We start from the raw sequence: 26,830 nt of genomic DNA on the forward strand, positions 1-26,830 counted from the left end.
CCCTGCATCGGCAGGCGGACGCGCAACCACTGCGCCACCAGGGAAGCCCCTAGAATCTGGTTACATGTGTATTAGACCTTCTTTTATTTATTTTAGATCCCACAGCTTGTGGGATCTTCATTCACTGACCAGGGATTGAACCGGGGCCCTCGGGCAGTGAAAGCATAGAGTCCTAACCACTGGACCACCAGGGAATTCCCCTAGACCTTCTAATTCTATTGCCCAAGTCTGGCAAACTCTCTTTCATATTTTGTATCTGCATTTGGATAATTTTTTAGGATCTGATTTCCAGTTTGCTAAATCTTCAGCTTTGTCAAATCTCCCTTTGAACTTGAGTTTAAAATTTCTGTCATTTTTTCATTCCTAGAAGTTTTATAGGACAATTCTATGTGGTTTCTTGCTCATTTCTGTTGGCTTTATTTTCTTGAAACAAAGTCAGTCTCTCCCCTGACTCCTATACCTCCATCAGCAGGAAGCAAGAGGGATGCCTGTAGTAACCTGTGCTTCAGATAAGGACATTTCTTCCCTAACCCTCACATAAGCATTGTCAAGAGCGAAGAGAGAGGCCTAGCACTCTATATGCTTTTGTGAAGAGAATTCTCCCTCCACAGCAACCATACTCACAGTGGGGTTCCTTGCTGCTGCCTGCCTTGAAACCATTATAATCTCATTATGGCTCTGTCCCCTGTTAATGTGTCGCACAAGAAGCCCAGGACTCTCAAGTCATCCCTCACACCCAGAGCTATTCCCCATGTGGCTCTAAGGACAGTGAGATTGCCTCTACTGTAGTACTCCATATCTCTCCTAGTTTTTTTCTTTTTTCACCACCTGCCATACTACATATCTTATTAAGTTATTTGTTTGTCTTCTTCTCCTAAAATGTAACCTCCTTGAGAGCCAGGGTATTTATTTTGTTGCCTGCTTTGTCCTTAGAGCTTAGAACATTACGTGGAAAATAGAAGGTATTCAAAAAATTTTTGCTGAGTGAATTAATATTAAGCCTTCTTATTTTATATTCTGTGTCTTGACATTCTATAGCTGAGGATTTTGCAGGTCCGATTTGTGTTATCTGTTGCTGCTGCCTTTTACTCTCTGTGCCTCATTTACTTGTGTGTTTTATGGATTTTGACTCTGAACTCATATTCTTCGGATTTTGTATGTAGGAATTCTTCAAAATATAGATTGAAGTTACATTCATTCAGAGATCATTTGTGTTTATTCTTATAGTTGCGTGGGGTCACTACTTACCCAGGACCAAATTAGTATCTCTACCTGTTTTTAACTACAAAAGTAGGGTGAACTGGGCTACAAAAATGTGTGTGGGATTATCAGCTTGTGGATGTAAATTATCAAAAGATACACATGTCAAAATATATGTATGTGTATTTATCTTTTGATAATTTATAACCACATTCTCCTTGGTACTTGGCTGTATATATTTTTCCCACGTGCCAAGGTCCAGACGGGCAAATTTCCTTGTCCCTTTCTGTGCAGCAGGTTTTATTCTGTTTATCCTTACACTGGAAGTGTAGCCCCCTTTGGGTTTTCCAGCTTTATTAGGTTTCCCCATCTTGGGTAGACTTTAGCTTAAGCTGATTTCTAAAAGTCCAGTCTCCTTAGATCTTCAGATTTCTCAAGAGTAACTTGATTTTTCACATGAAATCAGCAATTTTTAAGTGTTGACAGACAATTCAAATTTATATTTTTAAGTGCTGGACAAAACAATTACCATGGGTCATATTTGAGCTTTGGTCTACCAGTTTACAATCTCTGTTCTAAACAGATTGACCCATGTGTATTGTATATATATGATGCAGGATGCATTTTGTTGGAATACCTCTATTAAATACAATAGCCACAGATTTGGAGAGAAAGGTCCAATTTTAGATTTCTGCTTCTTTTTCTCTATAAATATACTTGCCAGATCATGTGTCTAGATTTTTCTGTTCAGGAAATATGATCATTAAATCTACAATATAAGGAATTATAGGGCATAGTCCCTGCCCTCAAGGTTTTACATTCTATGCAAAGTAGAATGTGCAAGATGGATTGAAGTATCATGAGTTTTAAAGAAGGAAGACCATCTAGGAAGTCACTACCTCAGTCTGGGCCTGCATTAAAAGAGCCAGAGCGAGGACGTGATGGCACTAGAAGGAAAGGGGCAGATACCAGATATTTAAAGCAAGAAGTGATAGGAGATGATAACTGAATGAATGTGGGCTAAGAATAGAGAGGAATTATGTTTGTGCTTATGTGATCAGTAAAATTCTAAAATTTCTTTTGGTTTGCTCATTTCTCATAAACCAGACAATATGAAAGATTTTATAATTTGTAAAAGGCTCAACAAATGTAATCAGTTTTTATATAATAAGGAGAAAAGGAAAAATCCAACTATTGGGGGAAATATTTTGGCTGATGTATTTATATATATTATCCCCTTCTAGTACCTTCTCAACATTAAAGGACTGCCTTTCTCCTTTAATAAACAAAAATAAATGTGCACAGGCACATCAAGATGTCAAAATATCTATAAGCTTCTCAGGTTGGAAAGCTTCATTGAAATAGACTGTCAGTATTCTCCTAAATCAATGCTATTAGTTCCACTTATGGCATTTCCCTGGCATCTGATTGTTTGAAGGGGCTATAGGGAAACTGATGATGTTAAGTAAGATAGATTATGGATCACATTCAACTCTCAGTGGGCCTGGCAGGCATAACTCCCATTATTGCTAATGGGAGTTTTGAGTGTAAGCTTTTGTGTACTTAAGAGTTTACCATTAAAAATCTGTCCATCTCCTCATCCTTTCAGTAGGTTGCAAATAGCTTTAACTTTAGGTGTAACTGATTAATTGGTTGGGACAATGGCCTGATTGTAAATGATCAATGCCCAGCAGGTTCCCCCAACTTCTGCCCCTTTTTAGTTCCACCCTAGAATAAAGAAAACAATTTAGAAATTACCAAGCACTTTCACATGCATGGTGTCACACTTGAATCTCTGCAATTCTGTCCTGAAAGTAGGTTAGTGTCTTAGTTCAGGTGGCTATAACTAAGTACCAAAGACTGAGTGGCTTATAAACAATGGAAATTTATTTCTCACAGTTCTGGAGGTGTCTGAGGTCAAGGTGTCAGCATGGTCAGGTTCTGATAAGAACCTTCTTCCTGGTTGCAGACTACCGTCTTCTCATTGTCTCCTCCAGTGGTGGAATGAGGACGAGAGAGTTCTTTGGGATCCCTTTTTCAAGGGCGCTAAACCCATTCCCAAGGGCTCAACCCTCATGACCTAATTCCCTCCCAAAGGCCCCACCTCCTGATACCATCATATCGATGGTTAGAATTTCAATGTATGAATTTGGGGGAGACACAAACATTCAGTCCACTGCAGTTGGGCTTACCTACTATTTCAATTTAGAAACCTGACTATCAGGTTGCCTTGAAGTTTCTTATTCAACGTCACAAGGCTTGCGCATGTGAAAACAGGATTAGAACCTAAGTCTCATGGCAACAAGTCCGTTGCTTTCTCCAGGGCTCCAAATTGCTTCTCAGCCATTCAATTTAACAAGTGTTAAATTACATGTGTGGCTTCATCAGGTTCTGAGGGTGGCAAGAGGGCACAATATTGCCACGGCTCCCCAAGGACTTAGAGTTTATTTGATCAAGATCTGTGTACATATAAAATGGCTACAGCATGAATTGTGTTTTCATGAAGTATTTTAGGAATGTAGTGAAAGGAGAAATCATCATGGCTGTTCACTGGGGAAACTTCCATGGAGGAGGCCTATGGGTGTTCATAGCTGCTCGGTAGCAAATTAGGTACCAAATTAGGTAACTCATCAAGAGGATGAATACCCGCTCTGTGTCGGGCACTGTGCTGCGTGCCTCTCTTACCTTCTCTTATTTAAACCTACTCTCCACTTTATACTCTACGCTCCCTCAACATGCAGGCAGACCTATGGGCTAGAACAGAGAGAGGGGGGATCTATTGTGTACATCATCTCACTTTATAAAAGAAAGTCCTGACCCACAAAAAAATGCTTTGAGATAATTATGAAAAGGCCAAGCCATCAATCAAACATTTTGCCAAACTTAGGAAAACAAAACAAGAAAGAATATAAGTACAGAGGAAATTAAAGGATCAGCATCTTTTTTTGTTTTGTTTTTATGAGATTATTTTCTAAAACTTCCTATGTACAGCACGGTGACTATAGTTAACAATACTGTATTATATATTTGAAAGTTGCTAAGAGAGTAGATCTTAAAAGTTCTCATCACAAGAAAAAAATTGTAACCATGTGTGGTGATGACTAGATGTATTTAGGATCAGCATCTTTTAAACAGACCCAGTCTTTGTGGCTTCAGGGAGGCCAAGAGGCTTTGTTCCCCGAACGATTGAGGAAGGTGATCCCTAAGGAAGCTCATCTCCCTGGACAAGTTTCTAAAGCTATCAAATATGGTTTACATGTGTTTTCTAGAACTTTTATTCAATGTACTTTTTGTACATACATATTTACAATACATACATACTTTTGAATTCATATTATTTAAAATTTTTTCCCCTAATGCCCTATGTTCCATGATAACAGTTTTGTTAACACTGTAATGGTTGGCCAGCACTGGTGCTGGTTGGTATATCCTTCTCCACAGCTGTCGCCAAGTGTACAACTTGTTGCCAAGGTGCCAAGTTTACAACACAGAGGAGAAAGGCTTCAAGCAATTGCAAGAGAAGGGGGCAGCATCAAACATTAGGTCACGGGGCTCAAAGGAGGAGGATAAGAAGATGCTGGAAAATTAGGTGGAGAGTTGACAAACAAGAACAGTTCAATTAGGTTATGTTTTTATTGTGGTGAAATTAACATACATAATATGCTATTTTAACCATTTTAAGTGCACAATTTAGTGGCATGAATTATTTACGCTGTTGTGCTACCACTACCACTATCTATTTCTAAAACTTTTCCATTACCCCAAACCGAAGCTCTGTACCCATCAAGCAAATAACTTCCCATTACTCCTCCGTGCAGCCCCTGAGAAACACTAATCTACCTTCTGTCTCTATGTATTTCCTACAGTATTTGTCCTTTTGTGTCTGGCTTATTTCAGGGTTCATCCGTGTTGTAATATGTATCAGAACTTCATTCCTTTTACTGGCTGGATATTATTCTATTGTATGTATATACCACATTTTTTTCATTCTTCTGTTGATGGACACTTGGATTGTTTCCACCTAACTGGCTATTGTGAATAGTGCTGCAGTGAACATTGGCATACAATACCTCTGTTTAACTTCTTGAGGAACTGCCAATCTGTTTTTCACAGGGACTGCACCATTTTACATTCCTACCAGCAGTGTATGAGTGTTCCAATTTCTCCACACCTTTGCCAACACTTGTTATTCCTGTTTCTGTTTGTTGTTTATTTGTTTAATAGTCATCTTCATAGGTATGAAGTAGTTTCTTATTGTGATTCTGTGTTACATTTTCCAATGACTAATGATGTTGAGCATTTTAAAAATTGGGTTGTTTGTCTTTTATTGAGTTGTAGGGGTTCTTATATATTTTGGATATTAAACCCTTATCAGATGTATGACTTGCAAATATTTTCTCCCATTCTGTGGGTTCTCTTTTCACTTACTTTTTTTTTTTTGTATTAGCAAAGTTTTACTTCTGGAGGGGATATATGTATACATATAGCTGATTCACTTTGTTTTACAGCAGAAACTAACCCAACATTGTAAAGCAATTATACTTCAATTAAAAAAAAAAGGAAAAAAAAGATTTGCTTAGGTTAAAAAAAAAAGTTTTACTTCAATATTTTTCCTGCTTATAAATAACTTTGAAAAATTTGATATGCATGAGGCTAACATAGCTGTTATTTAAAGGTAATGTAGGGGCCACTGAAAATGTCTCTCTGACAAGAGACACTGCTCAAAATCTTCCCCACACTGGGGGTGAAGGCAGGAGGAGGGGGTAGAGCTCCGCCATCAATCCCCTGCCCCAGTCCCTCTCCCCATGGTGAATCAGACTCTGCTAAGTTGACAGCTTGGAGCTCCTAAGGTTACTTGAATATTTCGGTGTATTAGGGGAAAATGCCAGGGTTTCAAGATGACCCATGTGCCAGCCTGATGGGCCCTCAGCCAGCACCTTATTCCCACTCCAGCCACAAGAAGAGCCAAGCTCCTGGCTGGCTGGGGCCTGCTTGGGCCCTTGTGTGAGAGGTAGCCTTTCACACCCAGCACCCCTCCCCACTCCCCACCAGGAATTTTTGGTATCACCTGTCTCATGTGGTATCAGATGCTGCTGAGGCCTAGTCGTGGCTCTGAGGCAGACAGTGAGGGGTGGCAGGCAAAGGTCCAAGGACCGTGGCTGGGGGCAGTCCCGGCACCTGCAGCTCTGGTCTGCCTCTACTTTTATGTTTATTTCCAGACTGTGGACCCCCGCAGGGAGGGTTGGGTGGGGCATGGTGATGGCAGCCTCATCCCTGTAATAGGAGAAGAGGGCAAGAAGGGAGAGACAAAGAGTCATGAGGACAGGGACAGGGCTGAGTGAGAACCAGACAGGAACTTGCCCTGAAGTTTGCTAGCTGTGGCCCACCTGAAACAGAGCTCTGCTTCCAAGGGGACCCCTCAGGTCAGCCCAGCTGGGTGACCACCCAGGGCATAGGCAGGCCAGACTGAACCTGGAGCCACAGCATTAAATAATATTGGCAGAGAAGGACTGGTTGAGGACAGGGCATGGTGAGTGTTCAGGGTGTGATGCTGCCAGTGCCCAGCCATCAGAAGGAGAAGCAGCGCTCTTTGAAGTGACCCACGTGGTCCAGGTTGGGCAGGCAGGCATACTGGCTCGGGGCAGGAGTACCAGAGGCTCCTCCTCCAGGGTGGAATGTGGTCCTGGATCATCTCCTTCTTCACAAAGCCCGAGCTATAGTCCCAGCCTTCAGGGGCTTTGTCTACCATGTACCAGAGCTTGAAACAAGTGGAATGTTCATTCCTGCAGCTCCGGCTGCAGCAAAATGTCCTTCTTGGTCTGATTGGTAAAGAGCAGTTGGCACACGGTGTCATCCAAGTCCCTCATGATGGCACGGATCACCTGTAGCATCCAAGTGATGCTTGTTCCTCCTGTGATCATGTGAACAGACTTCACTTCTCGATGGGGTTGGATTTCTTGTCTGGACAGATGGCAAACTTTCCTTTGCCCTGGTAGACTAGCAGCCAGCTTGGGCCCTGGAACTCAATGATGTCTCCAATATTCTTGTTTTCCAGGTATGGGGACATCTTTACTTCCCGAGGGAAACTTGGGCTGGGTGTCTTTGAAGTAAACCTTGATGACCAGGTCCACTAAAGCCCTTTCCTCATGGCCGGAGATGGTGTAGGGCTGAATGGTAAGGTTTTGGTGGATTTGAGCTGAAAAGTAGATGTGATGGCCTATGAGGAGGCCCAAGATGTAATGGGGCCGTAGCAGGTTGAAGTAGAACCACTGGGTGTTATGGCTGATGATCTCCTCATTGATAAGCCACAGTGAGTACTTGATGTCCAGGCTTTCAAAGGTAATGGCTGGGGCTCAGTGCTGGATAGCAGGGCTATAGAGGAACCAGGCTGGGGAGAGCACCGTGTGGCCCAGTGTGCTCAGCTGGGCCCTGTGGTGGTGGCTGCTGCCCCAGCCAAGAAAGTTGGGCTGCCTCTTTTCACTTTCTTAATAATATCTTTTGATGCACAAAAGTTTTCAATTTTGATGAAACCCAGTTTATCTTTTTTTTTTTGGCTGTTTTGGGTCTTTGTTGCTGTCTCTAGTTGCGGCGAGTGGGGGCTACTCTTCATTGCGGCACGCAGGCTTTTCATTGCAGTGGCTTCTCTTGTTGCGGAGCACGGGCTCTAGGCGCACGGGCTTCAGTAGTTGCTGCACGTGGGCTCAGTAGTTGTGGCTCACGGGCTCTAGAGCTCAGGCTCAGTAGTTGTGGCGCACAGGCTTAGCTGCTCTGTGGCATATGAGATCTTCCTGGACCAGGGCTCGAACCCGTGTCTGCTGCATTGGCAGGCAGACTCCTAAACACCGTGCTACCAGGGAAGTCCTTATCTTTTTTTTTTTTTTTTTGTAATTGCTCACGCTTTGGTGTCATATCTAAGAATCCATTGCTAAACCAAACGTCACCAAGATTTACCCCTATGCTTTCTTCCAAGAGTTTTATGGTTCCATTTTGAGCTAATATTTGTATATGACGTGAGATAAGTCTCCAACTTCACTCTTTTGCATGTGGAAATCCAATTGTTCCAGAACCATTTGTTGAAGAGACTAATCTTTCCCCATTGAATGAAAGTAGTACCCTTCTGGAAAATCAATTGGCCATAGATGTATGGGTTTAATTTCTGGACTCTCAATTCTGTTTCATTGGTCTATATGTCTATCCTTATGCCAGTATCACACTGTTTAGATTACTGTAGATTTGTAGTAAGTTTTGAAATCAGGAGTTGTGAGTCCTCCAACTTTGATCTTCCTTTTTAAGATTATTTTGTCTATTTTGGGCCTCTTGCAATCCCATATGAATTTGAGGATGGGTTTTTTTCATTTCTGAAAAAAAGATTGCTAGAATATTGATAGAGATTGTGTTGAATCTGTAAATCACTTTGGGTAGTATTGCCATCTTAACAATTTGAAGTCTTCTAATCCATTAACATGGATGTTGTTCCATTTAGTTAGGTCTTCCTTAATTTCTTTCACAGATGTTTTAGAGTTTTCAGTGTACAATATTTCACCTCCTTGGTTAAATTTATTCTTAGGTATTTTATACTTTTTGATGCTATTTGAATGCTAGTGGAATTGCTTTCTTTATTTCCTTTTTGAATTGTTCATTGCTGGTGTATTGAAACACAACTGATTTTTGTGTATTGATTTTGTGACCTGCAACCCTGCTGAATATTTTTATTAGCTCTAGTAGCTTTCTTGTGGATTCTTTGAAATTGTCTGTATATAGAATCATGACATCTGTGAATAGATATATTTTACTTCTTTCTCTCCAATTTGTTTCCCCTTTATTTTTCTTACCTACTTCCTCTAGCTAGAACTAGTGTTGAATAGCAGTGATGCAAGCAGGCATCCTTGTCTTGTTCCTACTCTTAGGGGGAAAGCTTTCAGTCTTTTACTATTATGATATTAGCTGTGGGTTTTTCATAAATGACCTTTATCATGTTGGAGAAGTTCCCTTTTATTCCTAGTTTTCTGAACGTTTGTATCATGAAAGGTTGTTGGATGTTGTCAAATGCGTTTTCTGTGACAACTGAGATGATAATTTTTTTTACATTTGTTCTATTAATGTGGCTTATTACATTGATTAATTTCCTTATGTTGAACCACTCTTGCATTCCTGAGATAAATCCCACCTGATCATGGTGTATAATCCTTTTAATATGCTGTTGGATTTGGTTTGCTACTATTTAGTTCAGGATTTTTGCATCTAGAAAGGATATTGACCTGTAATTTTCTTTTCTTGTGATGTCTTTATTGCCTTTGGTATCAGTGTAATGCTAGCCTTACAGAATGAGTTGGTAAGTGTTCCCTCCATCATGGTTAACTGCATCAACTTTGGAGGCAGATGGTGTCAGTTTTAATCCTGCTTTTGCCACCAAAAAGTTTGTAATAAGTTTTTCATTATTTAACCTCTCTAGACTTCAGTTTCCCATCTATAAAATAGGTGTGTTGGGAGTATTAATTGGGATCATTCATTGTAAAGCCAATGGTGTGCTGGTAAAGGTTTAAAAATCAGCTCTTAGGGGACTTCCCTGGCAGTCCACTGGTTAAGACTCCACGCTCCCAATGCAGGGGGTGCAGGTTCAATCCCTGGTTGGGGAACTAAGATCCCACATGTTGTGCGGTGCAGCCAACAAAAAAAGAATCAGCTCTTAGAGAAGGTGGGAGTGAGAAACCCTGATTTGTAGTGTTTGCCTATTTCCATGGTGTAAATACTCCTGCCATGGCTGATTTAAAGGTAACATTGTGAAGTCATCTAAGGTGGAGATGAGAAGATATGCACACTGTATGCTCTCATGAGCCAGTGGGAGCTGACTCCAGTACATCACTTTTTTAAAAAAGTATGAAGTACATAATAAATGATCAATCATGAAATATTATCACTTCAGTTGCCTTTAACAAAAAGCATAAAATAAAATAAAAATAGAATGATTCCTGAAAAGTCAAGATATAAATCTCCCTTTCTATTGCCTTATGTTCTAAAATAATTTATATTCTAGGTACTTTGAAATGTTATCTTCAGATGGTCTGTCCTCTGTGGGAATCACATTGCATATCCCCTTACTATCTCTAGATCTTGTATCATTGTTTACAGTGAACATAATCACAGGGCAGATGGTCTCTGTCCACAAGTCTGTCTGCCCTGGTGGCAATTGACCGCACCTGGAAAAACTTATTACTCCTAATTGCTTAACCATGTTAAACTTGAAGGCTGCTGGAAAACTTAGAGGCATCATCCTGCCTTGGCTCCCTGGTAACTAAGGTGTTCTGCCTGATACTGGTCTTGACAGCAGTCACCACCCGCTCATGCTTTCCCTAGAAGGCATAGATTGCCCAACCACCTCATCAGGCAAACAATTCTGCCAATGTCATGTCCTCTAGACTTCTGCTCAGACCCAGGCTTAGGAATATTTATGAAGCAAAGACTGTCTTGCCCTGTTCCCTGGGTACTTTGTCCCAATTCTTTTACCAAGTCACTGTTGTCCCATGTTCCTTATCCACCCATCTATCCATCCATCGTCCATCCAACCAAGACTTACAGAGTGCCTAATGGCTGCAAATACAAAGATGGTATATGGTTTCCATTGTCCATAAACTCACAGCCTGGGATGGGGTAGGGTAGAGTGGAGACAGATATGCAAACAACTAGAATATATTGTGATAAGGGAAAGTACGAAAGTATATGCAAAGCACTCTGGGAAACTAAAGGAGGAATTCTGCTTGCCTCTGGAAGTTAAGGAGGTTTTCGCAGAGTGTGTACAGGTAACCATAGTGTAAAGCAGAGGCTTGGGGCCAGATATGGTAGACTTTGTGTGCCTGACTGTGCCATTGAACCTGATCCTTCAGCAGCAGGGAGCCTTTCTTTTCTTTCCTTTTTTTTATTGCCCTGCATCTTAGAACTTCAAGGCTATGGTCCCTGTTAATAATAGAAAAATAACCAACTTTTTAAGGGCTTATAATGTGCCAGATATTGTACAAAGTGCTTTAAAATCATTATTGAACTTAATCTTCACAACAGCCTTGGAAAATAGAAATTATTATCATCCCCACTTTACAGCTGAGAAGAATGAAATTTAAAACTCTAAGTCACATAACTAGGAATGGGTAGACCTAAAACCCAGCTCTGATTCAGTGCTGAGTCTGTGCTCTTAGAAACACAAGCCAGCTGGACTTGGTATAGTTGACGGCCTGGGAAGAGTGGTCCCATCTCCCCACACCAGCCTCCCAAAACTTCCTCCCATTTTACAGTGCTCATATGTTAAACCCTCTTACCACCTACCTGGGCCGATAGCAATTATCTGAAAGTACCTTGTTTAGGAGGCAGCGGTAGTTAACGTGGAGGACTTCGAAGGATGTTGACAGCAGTGGGAATTTACTTCCAAGAACTGCGGTTGCTGTCGGCTGACGTTGAGGTAGTGATTAATATGCTCTTGTGTGATTCAGCTAATGCTCCTCCCAAACAATGTGTTAACCCAGTGAAAAAAGCACATGTCCAACTAAGCTGAATGTCAGACCTCTGTGTCAACTCCCATTTCACATTCTGTAGAAGGAAAAGCAGTCCTACTTAACACTGCTTACCAGGTATTTTATATATATATAATTAATTACATTATTAATTATATATAATTAATTATGTAGATATAGAATTTAATTTAGTGTTGACATCAACTCTGCGAGACTGTGTGTGCGCAGATAAGTAACCTGAAGCTCAGAAAGGTGAAACCACTTGTTCAAGCTTATGGAGTCAACTTCTTTCAACTACTCCAGGACCCTAACTATTGGGGTGGTCTTGTTTAGTTTATATCATAGTGAATAACCACTCTTCTTTTTAATACAGAAACGTTATTTATTTTTAGAGATGTCTCTGAAGGAGCATTATTATTTTAGAGATGGGGGTAGTGGAAAGAATGGGCACTTTGAAGCTAGGTATTCCTGGGTTAGAATTCTAGTTCCTGCTCTGTAGTGGTGGGACCTTTGGTAAATTCCCTAATCTTACCTCAAAAGATGATTGTGAGAATTGAAAAAGGTGGCTGGTCCCTAGGGGTACTTCAATACACGTTAGTCCTTTTCAGCTGCTGTTTGGTGTAACATGAATGAGCATCTCCAGACATCTCAAGCAAACTGGTTAAATAATCAATATATTCTTAGAGTTTATTTTAATTAAAGAAAAATAACCTCCTACGAGGTGGCCTTTTGGGGGGAAATTTAGGGATGGTAGTGTCAAACGAGGCAAATCATACAGCCCCCGCAGGTTGACACTCAACAGACCCACCAGTGAGGCCTATTATACCCATGAGATTCTGGGGAGGAATGGGAAAAGCTGCTGTGTTGAAGCTGCAAAAAATCTGGTCCGGGAGACAGAACACACAGACAGATAGAAAGAGAAATAACCATAGAAGGCAGCAGAGGGCAAGAGTCCAAGGAGTGATGCAGGCAATCAATACTGCGTGAATTTGGAAGAGAGAGAGAGACCGCTTAGAAGGGGCCAAGAAACCCTTCCTGACCTGTCTCCCGCACTCCGTCCTCCTTCTGTCCCTCCATAGTACTTCAGGTTTCTCTTAGAGTCTCCAGTGCACTTAGCTCTTCATAACAAGGTGGAGAAACTTTCACTGTCTCTTAATAGCTGGTGCCAGAATTCCTCTTGGGGATGGAAGCATCTAGGTTTGGAAAATTCGGTGTAATGGTATAGGCTGGAGGCACAAAGCTGAGACCCAAGGACCTGGCTGTTGGAGGAGGGGTGACTTACTGTGTTAAGACAGGGAGAGTCTGAGATGCGTGGGGACAATCTGGGATGGAGTGAGTGAGGAAAAGAGAGGAGAGAGAGGGCAGAGGGGAAGGGAAGAGAGCAGCCAGCAGCGCAGCAAAGCTGTGATTCCTCCCCACAATTACCTCCCTCTCCGGCAATTGCTACTAAACCCAGGCAGCTTTGTAGGAGTGCCTTTGATGGGAAAACCAGGAAGACGCCAAGTTTCGTTTCAACACTGTGCAGAACACATTAGATGTGGGGCGGTGGAAGTTACCCAGCTCATGAAAGGGCTCTATACTTCCACAGGCCAGGTAAAGGCTGGGGGTTCAAACCAAGTTTACCCAGATCTTTGAGAGGCAGACTTCTGAATTCTCTCTCCAATTCCTTTCTCTTTTCTTCTTTGACTTTTCATCCCCTCCAAACTTACAGTACCTGACACATAGTAGGCACTCCATAAATATCTGTTGTGCTGAATCAAATACAAATATGATACCTGGTTTCTGCTGTCATGGTACCTAAAATTGAGTGAAGACAACACAAATGCTTTTCACACATAAAAATAAATCTAATCTTAACAATTCTGAGAAGGCTATAAGTACCATTAAATAGGCCTAACACTTCTCTCTCTGTTTTTCAGTATCCTTCAAGGTTTTGCTCACATTTCATCTTCCAGGAAGCCTACCAGGATTTTCAGTGATGTGTCCTGTCTCTGAAATCTTATGACATTTCCTACCTGTATCAGCAAATTTGACACTTGATCACTTATTTTTTGATGGATGTCTTTCCTTTTTCACTACATACTACAGTCCCTGAGGGCAGGAAGCGTGGCCGCCCTTGGACAGAGGCGGCCACGCTCAGTGGCCTAAGCGTGAGTACATATAGTACCTTAACGCACATGGCTGTTCAGCTGATTGTTACTGATCGTATGTGTCCTGCATCATAGTCTCAGAAACTTGAGAACTTAGTATGTGCTTGGCAAATATTAGTACTGATTAACTATTTGCTGAATTGAGTTGAATTGTTGGGTAGCATAGACCTCTGAGATTATAAGATTCCTAGATATCATTCTCATACCAAAGAAACAGAAAATTAGAAATTAGGAAGGAATCAAATCTAATTATTGTTAAGCTGTAATTTATCTTCCTATTGCTTTTGGGCATATAATTTAGGCTTTCCACTTCAAATGCAAATCTGATTTCTTGGCCAGTAAATTTTGTATGGCTACTTTGAGGTTAAGAAATAAAGATGCATAGCATTTTGAGGCTGGCAGGCAGCAGAAGATCATGTGATCTAACCCAGGCGAAATGTGAGTTGAGAGAGGTTAAATAGACTGCCTTATGCTTCTGTAGTCTGTTGTAGAGCTTACCTAGCTTTCAAGTTTCCTGCTTTCTGGTCCAGTGGTCTTTCCAGGGCACTAAGCTTGGTTGTCAGAATAGCATTTCTTCAAAGTGTATTCATTATTAATGCAGTATACTAAGTCCCTGGGGTAGAATAAGCCTCATTATTATAGCTAGTAAGTCAGTCTAAAGCAATCTGATATTCCTGTAAAACTGAATAAATTTTGTAGTAAAGTATCCTTGGGCTCACTGCCTTCTGAGGTGGCCATCATCTCATTTGTCCTATATTTTTTAAAAAATCCATAAATGAGCCCTTCTGTGTTAACATTCATTATAACTTAGCTTTATTGATTCTGTTATAGTGCTGTTAATTACAGGAACCACAGAAATCTTCAATTAGGTTAAAGCCATAATAAATAAGATGAGTAATACTTATTCTGCTCTGTATATTGAGTGTTTTTATGATAAACTGATGTTTATATTTTCAGACATTACTACATTAACATCTTATAAAATAATTATATGAGATATTTTAATTTTTTTAGGCAAAAACATTTGAGTATCTTCTAATAACTATTGATGTTAACTATCATTATTAATCCTCGTGACAACCCTATGAAGTGGACATTATGGTTATCTTCACTTACAGATGAAGAAATCAAAGCTTATAGAAATTCAGTATCTTGCCCAAGATCCCACAACAGGGGAAGCCACGATTAAATGAGATGATATATATGTACCTAGCAGAGTGCTGAGCGGATAGTGTAGTGAATAAATACAAGTGGAAGAGTCAGTGTGAAGTGAAAATAAGTGAAAGAAAAGATGAAGCTGTTGTGAGGATATTATATAAAGTATGTGTTATAAGTTCCTATATATTATACACATATGACTAAAATCTGATTCTGAGCTTCCTAACAATCAAAGGGAGAAACGTAATCAGTTACATAAGGGATAAGTAACGTTGCTTAAGAGAAGTATATACTCAGCCATAAAAAGGAATGAAATTGTGTCATTTGCAGAGATGTGTATGGACCTAAAGACTGTCATACAGAGTGAAGTAAGTCAGAGAAAAACAAATATCGTATATTAACACACATGTATGGAATCTAGAAAAATGGCATAGATGATCTTATTTGCAAAGCAGAAATAGAGACACAGACGTAGAGAACAAACATATGTACACCAAGGGGGGAAAAGGGGATGGGATGAATTGGGAGGTTGGGATTGACATATATACACTACTATGTATAAAGCAGATAACCAATGAAAACCTACTGTATAGCACAGGGAACTCTACTCTGTGCTCTGTGGTGACCTAAATGGGAAGGAAATCCAAAAAAGAGGGGTTATATGTATATGTATGGCTGATTCACTTTGCTGTACAGCAGAAGCTGACACAGCAGCGTAAAGCAACTATACTCCAATTTAAAAAAAGAGAGAGAAGATAAATATTTCTGGAGCTCAGACCTAAGGGTCCTTTTTCAAGACAGAGGATTTACTTTAGCAGGGACCTTAGAGGTTGAGACAAAGTCACTATGGGATGCTGTTAGAAGCCTGGAGAAAGTGATGGCCAAGCCTGAGTGAAGTGGAGAAGCCTGAGTTGCCCTGGCAGGAGGCAGGGGAAGGATTAAGAAGTTGGAGAGGGGCTTCCCTGGTGGTGCAGTGGTTGAGAGTCCGCCTGCCGATGCAGGGGACACAGGTTCGTGCCCCGGTCCGGGAAGATCCCACACGCCACGGAGCGGCTGGGCCCGTGAGCCACAACTGCTGAGCCTGCGCGTCCGGAGCCTGTGCTCCGCAACGGTAGAGGCCACAACAGTGAGAGGCCCGCGTACCGCAAAAAAAAAAAAAGAAGTTGGAGGGGCGTACTAGAAGGGAAATGTTATGGAAGACCCACCAGAGCATTATGTTCCATGGGAGGCCTAAAGGACACAACATTCACCTAAACCATTAAGAATGGCTGAGTAATATTTCATTGTATATATATACCACATCTTCTTTAGCCATTCATCTGCTGATGGACACTGTCGTACTTGTTTCTTGATGGAACTATACTAATACATGCTCCTCAGCTAGTAACTAGCTAATTAAGTGCCATCCATGCACTGTAATGTGGTTGGAATAGTGAGTTTGTATACACCTTCTTACCTAAGCTTCATAATCATTTATTGAGGTAAATGGGCTGGGTAGTATTATTCCAATTTTACATGTGAGGAACCTAAGGGTTATTTTAGGAACTTGCCTGGAGCTAACTGGGGCACACAGTTAGGAAGTGGCAGAGCTGAGCTGAAGTTCAAACTTAGGTTCACATTTACTCCAAAGTCAAATTTACGACTAGGCCATGGGACAGTTGGGCTGAGGGCAGAGTTATCATCTTATGAGAGTCAAAGTATTTGAGGAAGAAGGATCTCATGTCTTACAGGAGTGGGCTGAGACAGTTCAAATCAGATCAAGGATTATCTCAAGCAATAATTTGAGGGCAGAATCAATATTGTGTCAAATGTGTGATGCCTCGAGACATCAAAGTTCTATTCTAGACAGTATCCCCTCAGTAATTTTAGTCTGAAAAGGTTTTAAAGTGTGCATTCAGGGACTTCCCTGGTGGTCCAGTGGTTAAGACTCCGTGCTCCTGATGCAGGGGGCCAGGGTTCGATCCCTGGTCAGGGAACTAGATCCCACATGCCACAACTAAAAAGATCCCGCATCCTGCAACTAAGACCCGGGACAGCCAAATAAATAAATAAAGTGCACATTCATAAGCATAAATATGATTCATTTGCTTTCATCTTTTTTCTTTCGTTGAATTATACTTTTAGCAAATATCTATTGATCTTCTACTACATGTAATGCATGGTTCCTTCTAAGTAAAAAATTATATACTTTCCTTTTCCTTCCTGTTACATTTAATCAGACTCTTTTTCTTCCTTTCAGTCTATCCTTATGAGTAAGTATTTTCAGTGGTCTGCTGTATTCATGGTACTAAGCAGTGGAAAAGGATCTCATTCTTGTAAGTGTAATCATTTCTCCATCATAGATGGAGCCTAACTCAGTGCATCAGAGATCATATAGAAGAAGATCTGTCCAGTTACCATCTAAGTTTAGATTCGAGGTAAAAGATTTAACATTTAATTATACTTTTCCTTTTTTTGGAGGGTGGGATGAGGGAGAGGGATTGTTAAATGAAGGGAATACATTTATTGAATACTATATTTTCAACATAAATATGATAGTCTTGATTGTAAAAAAAAATAGCACTTTAGACACTTCAGAGCATCCACTGAAATTTTAGATGGTTTAAATATTGGATATTTAAAATATTTAGCTATATAAAACCTAGAGTAATATAGAATGAACACATGCCATTTCCCTTCACTTTCTATCCCTTAAATCTCTTTTTTTTCTTAGCATGTATCACTACTGACATTATTTTAATTATTTATTCATTTACTTGTTTTCAACTATCCTCCCCAACTAGGAACCTTTTCTGTATTATTTCACTGCTGTATTTGCAGGACAGAACAGTGCCTGGTACATAGTGGTACTCACCAAATATTTGTTGTATTCATTTATTTAACCTAAAAAGAGAGGATAATTTCCTAAAGAATCACAGATGATATCACAATGCAAACAGACAGACAACAAACCCCAAACCCACAGCAATTCAACATGATTTACTACAAGAAATGGAAAACTTTTACAAGCATAGTTTTTTAAAGAGCAAATAGTATGCTGAAAAAATACATATCAAAAGCATGACAGAAAAACTATTGCTATTTTAATTGAAGATCCTATTATTACAAATTGATAGAACATACTATGACCCCAGTAGATCGGGGACAAAGAACAAAAACAGACTGTATTTCCCCTACCCACACCGGCACACACATTGGTAAATTAAAAGAAACACGAAAAACAGAAACTAGTGAGAAAACATAGGGAAAATTATTAATCTCTTTAACAATCATGGAAATTCAAAATTAAATCAACAAGGTATATTTTTAAAACATTAAAGTTATAAACCATTTAAAATGTTAAAATGTCCATTGTTACAAAACCTAACATTGTGTACATTTTTTAGGGCAGTGTAAATTCATGGAAATTTCTTGGAAAGTGACTTGCCAATATGAATCTGTGAATCAAGAATCTAAAATTATGCAGTCCATTTGACTCAATAATTACATTTCTGTGAATCCCTCCTAAGGTATTATCTAAATATTATATATTTAATTATTATTTAGCTTATTTGCATGGAGAAAGTCATTAGTTGTGAAACTTCTGTAGTAAGCATTTATAAGTAAAATGCTTATAAATTAAAATAAGTTTAAGGAAACATTTACAAAATTACATGTACACCATAATTATGCTTGTATTAAAAATATCCCTAGTGAAAAAAATAACTGCAAGAAAATTAGAGGTGATTTTGCCTCTCTTCTAGTTTCCAGAATTTTATGATTTGTACAATGGTATTTTAGTTTAGTTTTGTTCGGTATAACCTTTTTTAAAAAAATATTTATTTATAATTTTATTTTGGCTGTGCTGAGTCTTAGTTGCGGCATGGGGGCTTCTTAGTTGTGGCATGTGGGATCTAGCTCCCTGACCAGGGATTGAACCCGGGCCCCCTGCATTGGGAGGGTGGAGCCTTACCCACTGCACCACCAGGGAAGTCCTTGGTATAACCTTTTAAAGGCAAACCTCAGTGTTTGAATCTAATATATTTTCCCATTGTAATCTAGGAAACAGCTTTTGCAGAGAGAGACTGGTGAGCAGATGCTCTTTTGATGAAAATTTATGTGTGAAACCTATGTATGTATGATTGCTGGCTGGATGATTTTTTTTTTTTAAAGAGAATTTCCTAATAAGAGGCTTCTACTTCATTACATTTAGTTTGGTTCAGTTTGGATGAATATTTGTAGCAGATTGTAGGTTTCTTGCTACACATGACATGTTAGAAGGAGATACGTTTATTCCTCCTTTTACACTGTTCTCTCTCTCTCTCTCTCTCTCTCTCTCTCCTGTATATTCCCTATAGAGTAACCTTTAAAAGCTTTTCTATTTTCAAACATAAAATTGAATTCCTCGCCCAATTTAGTTGGTGGCATCCTTGGTCAACTTGTTGACTAATTTAGAGAATTTGGGAATCATGTGAAATTCCTTCCTCTGCCTCAGCACCCAGATCTAAGCAGTCATCACCCACTGTCTATTCTATCTCCTCAGGTTTTTGACAACTTCTCAGTATCCCTCCCTCGTCCACTGCCTTAGATGTTGGTCTCATCACTTGCAGTTTGAAGCTCTACAATGTTATATGATTAATCTCCTTGCCCTCCAATCCATCTTCCACATTATCCCTATATTAGTGGTTCTCAAAGGAGATGATTTTTGTCCCCCAAGGCATATTTGGCAATATCTAAAGACATTTTTGGTTGTCATAAGTGGACCAGGTGGACTGAGGAGTTGAGGGGGAAGAGTGGAGGAGGAGCAAGAGTGGAGGAGGAGTGGAGGGTTGCTACTGGCATCTAGTGGTTAGAGGACAGAGAGGTTGCTGAACATCCTACAGTGCACAGGACAGCAACCCTACCCCCCATAACAAAGAATTTTCTGGCCCCAAATATCAGTAGTGCTGAGGTTGAGAAACCCTGCCCTGGAGTGATTCTTCTCAAATAAAAATCTGCTTACATATCTCAAAAACACACTATTTATTTTGGGCAGAAGTTTTTTTTTGCGGCACGCGGGCCTCTCACTGCTGTGGCCTCTCCCGTTGCGGAGCACAGGCTCCGGACGCGCAGGCTCAGCGGCCATGGCTCACGAGCCCAGCCGCTCCGCGGCATGTGGGATCCTCCCGGACCGGGGCACGAACCCGTGTCCCATGCATCGGCAGGCGGACTCTCAACCACCGCGCCACCAGGGAAGCCCTGGGCAGAAGTTTTTGTATAAGGCCCATCTTTTCTTATTCCCCAGTCACACAGCGTATACTTATTACTGCCTGAATGTGCCACTTTCTCCTTGGTTCCTGTAACTTACCTGCTACTTGTAGCTTCTTTTCTTTTTGATTTCTTCAGGCTGGGTTTCATGGTTCTTCTCTTGATCACTTTTAGAAGAGCATGAATTACACTGAATTGTTGCTTATCTATCTCCTCCACTACACTGTGAACATCCAGAGGTCAGGGAAACCATGCCCCATAGGGTTAACAGAAACTGGTAACTAACAGAAATTCTTGAGCTTGTCTTAACAGCTTGCTAAAAACCCCCTCTGCTTGTAGCCTGCCTTCACTGAGCAAGCCTTAATTATTTTGTTGCAAATTGCATACCCTCCAAGCTTCCCATAGCCTAAACAGTAAGATGTTTGCCCAAGGTGTTTTCCAGGAACTTGGGGTCAGCTGAGTTTAGTTTGAGCTCCAGCTGGCTAAGACTGGTTGGGACCACTGACCCTAAAACTGGGTCTGTGCAAGTGTCTCATAAATAACCTTCTAAAGTCAGAGGGCCAACAACTGTACCCTCAGATCATGCCAAGTGCCTCCACTTTTTAACATGCAGGCCATGAAGAAGCATGTAATTCAGATACTCCTGTGTGGGACCTGATTATCTCACCTTTCCCCATGCCTAAGACCATACTGCTTCTTTATTCCTGAAATATCCCAAGCTCCTTCCCTTTGGGGAGGCAGATTTGAGATTTATTCTCCCATCTTCTTGCTTGGCTGCCTTGTGAATAAACCCTTTCTCTGCTGCACACCTTGGTGCCTCAGCATTTGGCTTGCTGAGCTTCCGACAAACAAACGTGGTTCAGTAACATCAGGAACTGGGTCTTTTTTTTGGAATCTTCAGGACCCAGTGCAATGCCTGGTATAGTGGAATGGATCTGAACTCAACCAAGGACCTCTGCTCATTCCATTTCATGAGCCCTGCAAAGCAACCAGATTTGTTCTCGGGCTTTTCTGACTTTCTTTTTTCTGTACCCTTTGCCTTACCTGAAATAGTTCTTTCATGTTTCAGTCTCCACTCATATCACTCCCACCTGTTCTTTAAGGCCCAGCTTGATTTAAAAAAAAAATCACGATAACTTACTAAGCCCACCACTTGTGTCAGGCCTGGCATTATCTTAGTTCACTTTCGGCATAGTCTTTACGAGGAAGGTATTATCCCAATTTAACAGGTGAGGAAAATAATGCAAACAGCCTTGAGTGGCAGGTGAGGCAAGACATTCACTCAAACACCCGCAAGGTAGGCAGCTGGACTGACCTTCTGCACTTGATTCTCTTTTCTTCTCTGTTATCTCTGCTGTTTCCTTCCAGAAGACACCCTAGAGATTGTTTAGTCTGCCCCTCAACTCTTTTTTTTTTTGTCCCTCAACTCTTATGAGTAAACTGTGAACTATTTAGGCCAGGGGTCCTCAAACACCCCTCTACACACACACACACACACACACACACACACACACACACACAGCAGGAGGTGAGAGGCAAGTGAGCGAAGCTTCATCTGCGGCTCCCCATCGCTCGCATTGCCGCCTGAACCATTCCCCCCTCCCCCCACAGTGGAAAAATTGTCTTCCACAAAACCTGTCCCTGGTGCCAAAAAGGTTGGGGACCACTGGTTTAGGGTAACACAGGTGGTTAATGGTGGGAGCCAGACCTAAAACCCAGAATTCCAGATTCGAATGCGCTTTTCACGCACCATGTACCACACCCAGCACTTGCTCCATATGAAGTAAGCTGCCAGTAACTCTCCAAGTCTCCAGGAATTCTCCAGCAGGGTTGGTGGAGTCAGGGCACATGGGGAAGCCTCAGTGAGCAGTGAACCGAGCTGCAGAAGTCTGATCATGCATAGCTTAGGCAGATTCTCATCCAAGGATTTCCAGGGAGAAGGCACTGGAGTATTTTAAGCATGGGGGTGAGTGGAACACATTTGAATTTTTAAAAGCTCACTGTGTATAATTAATTGGAGACTGGATTGAATACAGAGTGACAACTTAAGAGATGTTTGTGGTCCTTCAGATGAGAGATGGTGGCAGCTAGGATCATGTTGTCGGAACACTTAGAGAAACAAATGGACTGGAGACATATTTAGGAAGTAAAATCACCATGATTTGGTCGTAGACTGCCTATGAGGTATGAATCTGGCTATAGTGTGACCTTAACTAAGATAATTAAGACTTGTTTCCTCAAAGATAAAAGGAAAATAAAACCTACTTTGAGGGATTATTAGTAAAAAATGAAAATCGCTGGACACACATTATATATCAACAAATGTTTTTATTACTATTTATAAGTTTTTTTAAAACTTCTAAGACCTTGAAATACAGAATGGGTTGGACGTGAAGTAACCTGTTAACGTTGGAAGGTTAATTTCTTCAGTTCCTATTACTCTCATGCTTCACAAGCTCACCTCTTGCTCGGTGGCAAAAAGGGGCAGAGGACTGTGAGAAATGCATCGCAGTGCACAAAGATATGGTGAAGGGCACTCCAAATTCGAGACGGGTAAACCTATGGCCAAATCCTGACAATTTCACTTTCTGCGCTCGCAGATCTCTCATTCTTGCCTTGGTGTTTCTAGAATACGTGGTGAAAAGAAGCGAGCGAGGGGCGGGGGAGTGAGAAAAGCCGCATGGCAGCGGGGCGCGAAGGATAGAGGCGCCGGGCCCTTCGTAGAGGCAGGCGGTGCCGCCGCCTCCGCCTTCACCGCGGTCCCCGCCCCCCTTTCCGGGGGCAGCCGCGTGTGACGTCACGAGGAGGCGGGACATGCCTCGGGGTGGTAGGCGGGGCCAGCCGCGGGGCGAGGCGGGAGGCGGGTAACGCAGGCCGCGGCGGCCGCGGAGTAGCTAGCAGCCGCAGACTGCGGAGCCTAGCGCCCCAGCCCTGGTAGCCCACCCCGCGCCCCCTCCTCAGCCCCCGGCGCGTGTACGCTGGGGCTCTGGGGAGCTGGCCGCTTAGGGAGCGGGCCGCCCGACCCTGACCCGCGCAGTGACCCGGAGCCCCCCGGCCCAGGCGAACACGGAAGTGGTGAGTGTCACCGAGTGGAGGTAGAGAAGCCTGCGGCGCCCGGAGGCTAGGGGCGGAGAGCCCGGCGCTGGCGGAAGACGCGGCCGCCGTTCTGGGGCCTCGCGCGTCGCGCCCCCGGGGCCGCTCCTCGACCGCGGATCTGGACCTGGGGGCCGGGCCGGGGCGGGGTAGGGGCGAGCGGGGGTGGGCGGGGAAGGCGGGGGATTTCCAGCTGAGCGGAGCCGGCCGGTGCCGGGAGGTCGGGCGCCGGGGGCTCCAGGCCCGAAGGGGAAAGGTTAAGGCTCGCTGCCCCCTCCCCCAGAGCGCACACCAAGTTTTCATAAACAAGCCTGGGACGCGCTGACATCCTGTTTATACCACCCTGAGATACAGGCGCGGGCTTGAGGTTTGACGTCCCTCGCTGTTGCACCGAGAACTTGACCGCCAGCCCTCTGACAGAATTGCCGGGGAGCGGAAGGAGGATTTTTCAGGCCTCAGGACGGATGCTGAGTGTCTTAGCCATTTGACTTCTTTGCCATCTCAGCGAGGGAAAGTTTCTGGGATTTGGGGCCCAGTTGGGGGCAGGGGGGCGTCTGGGGACTCAGGAGACGCCCCCTTTCCTTTTAGGTTCTGTTGGGACCCTGGCCCCAGGTAGCGGGCGGAAAGTATGAAAGACGCTCACTGGGCGAGATGGCCAGGTAAGAGGAACAGTGAGAGCGAGCCACTCGGGGAATTGCGAGTCCTATTGTAAAGGGACTAGTTAACCGAAACCGGGGCTGGTCTCTGGCTCCCTGTGTAATTCCTCAGACCCCATACGCACGCGGTCGCCAAGCATCAGAGGGAGACGTCGCTTTAGCAGGACTAGTAAACACCCCTCTCAAGTCACTCCCCTAGGTTCCAGGGATGTGGGCGCCTTGGATGTGTGTTTACCGAGGAACTTCTCTAGGGGACTAGATAAAGGGTATGATTATTGCCAGGTGTTTGTGCACATTGTTTTGTTTTTTTGGATTGTGTATTCTTTGCGAATTCTTGTGTGTCCATGGGAAAGAGGATCCCGTCTTCCGTGCCACTTCTCTTAATACGTGGCTGTGAGCTGTCTTATGCCCCTGGTTGGATACATGCTGTTGACTTTTTTTTTTTTTTTTTAAGAGTCCAGGGCTTTTTTCTCAGTGGCAGGAGTTTACAGGTGTATAAAATTGTTATTACTTTTTTGGGGGGAGGAAAGCATTAAAAACCTGACATAGTTAAGTGATGAGTATAATGCAGGAACAACTAGATATGATCATGGAGTGTTTGATTGTTGGCTATTTTTTTTTTTTTTTAGAAAAAAGATTTGAGTTATGGGCATTTACACAGTGGAAAAAATTTTTAAGGTGAACATTTTATATAGATTACATTTTTGTTCCTCGCTTTCCAAAACTCCATTTTGTGTTGTTTCTGGCTTTTGCTTTGGGTGACTGATGTTTTTCAAGACCAGGCAGTCGTTTTTATTGAAGGATCAATGTGTTCTTTTGTACTTTGTGGTGAAGGTTAATGGAGGCTACAAGGGTACCAGACACTTTGGGTACAATATGCATTGTAATATGGAGAAAATGTCTCCTATGTATAGGTCTAGATCACATTTAAAGACGCAGGTACATCATACCTGTGTGATTGTGGACATTATGAATAGGAATAGTGACAACCTCTTAACTTTGCATGTCATATTAACTAAGCACTTACACCGTATCTTAGTTTCTCTAAATAGCTGCAAAAATGTATTTTTTTAATACTAGGATTGCAGTGTGACACTCCATGTTGAATAAAGCCAGTTTAGTTTCCCTATTCCACAGTATACTAATTGGTTATTATTATTGGGAAGTGATGATAGAGGATGAGTAAATTATACATACATAGATAAAATAATTCAAACATTTCCCGAAATATAACTACATTTCAATTTGTTGTAATTTAGTCAGTATCAATTTGGCTAATGCTCTATATATATACTTGTAATTATCTTTCTGATCAATGGGTATCTACCTTTTACAGATGTAAGTTGTTAAGGGGAATTAGCTTGCAAAATGTTTTCAATTCAAGCATTTGCTAAAAAGCTGGAAGAAAGTAAGGAATTTTGGGGGCAAAGTTGCTTTTGCAGGAAAAGAGACTCATTAAATGGCATGAAGAAATTTAAGCTGAGTGCTTTTAAATGGGATAGTGAGGTCTGCCAGTTTAGATTCTGGGTTCACAAACACTAGTGGTTTCAACTGCAGACCACAGATTCTAATGTTTTGAAGTTATCACTCAGTTTCTTCTGAGTAGCTGAAAGTAACACATATATTTGGACAGAAACCCAGCTGAAGCAAGTATTGAGAATGTATAGGTTTATACCCATTTTAATAGAGTGGACACTAAGGTACAACTGCATTAATAAGGTTTATTAACAAAGACCAAGGTCTGTTTTCTGACTCCTCTGTTAAGTGTTTCCTCCCCACACACACATTATTTTGTATATCTTTATTATGTATATACTTATTATGTTCTAATGAGGTCATATGCTTTTAGAAGATTTATCATCTGAGATGTATTTACAAGGAAGTTTTTCTTGTTCATTTCCACATTTAAAAAAATTGTTTTAAGTGGATAGGGAATTGATTAATTACTGAATCTTGCTGAGCAAGCAGCATCTGATGGTCTGACTTATGGTGGTCCAGTGTGCTGTGGAGCCTTATCATAGAATACAGATGCCAGAAAGAACCTCGCAGATTCTTTTAGACCAGTGTTCCTCAGCTGGGTATGATTGTGCACCCAAGGAGATATTTGAGGTTTATGGAGACATTTTTGATTGTTAGAACTGTGGGGGTGTGGTGGGGTTGAGAGGAGGCAGTGTTACTGGCATCCAGTGGGTAGAGGCCAAGGATGCTGCTCAACATTCTACGATGAATGGTGCAGCCGCCTACAGCAAAGAATTATTTGGCTCAAATTGTCAGTAGTGCTGGTCTTGAGAAATCCTGTTTTGGAATGCCAGGTGGGTAACAAGAAGATCCTGGCTTCTGTCATGGCAAGCTGCTTCACTTCAGGCCCCTATTTTCTTCATCTGTAAAATGAAAATAAAAATATCCATCTTGGCCGTCTCACGAAGCTGTTGGGAAAGATTAGGTAAATAATGGATGGAAACTGAAGTGCTATGCAAATTATAACTACTGTGAAGACATCTTTTTTTATTGAAGTATAGTTGATCTACAGTGCTGTGCCAATCCCTGCTGTGCAGCAGAGTGACTCAGTGATACACATAGAACATAGAGACATGCTTTTTTATATTCTTTCCCATTATGGTTTATCACAGGATATTGAATATAGTTCCCTGTGCTATACAGTAGGACGTTGTTGTTTATCCATGCTATATATAGTAGTTTACCTCTGCTAATTCTAAACTCCCAGTCCTTCCCTCCCCCATCCCCCTCCCCCTTGGCAACCACAAGTCTGTTCTCTGTAAGACATGATTTTTTAAAACCAGATGAATTGTTATATATACTGGTCGTTGAGGAGGAAAGGAGTTGAGGC

The 26,830-nt window shown here is 41.8% G+C and overlaps 1 protein-coding gene and 1 pseudogene across 2 annotated transcripts in view; one reads left to right on the top strand and one right to left on the bottom strand.

Moving 5' to 3' along the window:
- Window positions 1-6,294: 6,294 nt before the first annotated feature.
- LOC102976381 (NADH-cytochrome b5 reductase 3-like) lies at window positions 6,295-23,049 on the bottom strand (annotated as a pseudogene).
- Window positions 23,050-23,094: 45 nt separating this feature from the next.
- The window catches only part of JAK1 (Janus kinase 1), a 149,211-nt gene continuing 145,475 nt past the window's right edge, over window positions 23,095-26,830 (top strand). Inside the window, exon 1 of one of the 2 annotated variants that reach the window (XM_024119591.3) lies at window positions 23,095-23,308. The gene's annotated coding sequence lies outside the window, so the exon portion shown is untranslated. Of the gene's footprint in view, window positions 23,309-23,914; window positions 23,986-26,830 lie in introns of those variants that run through there. The other variant, XM_024119592.2, reaches the window with a different exon arrangement.

The sequence above is a fragment of the Physeter macrocephalus genome, chromosome 4, assembly GCF_002837175.3.
Source record: "Physeter macrocephalus isolate SW-GA chromosome 4, ASM283717v5, whole genome shotgun sequence".
NCBI lineage: Eukaryota > Metazoa > Chordata > Mammalia > Artiodactyla > Physeteridae > Physeter > Physeter macrocephalus.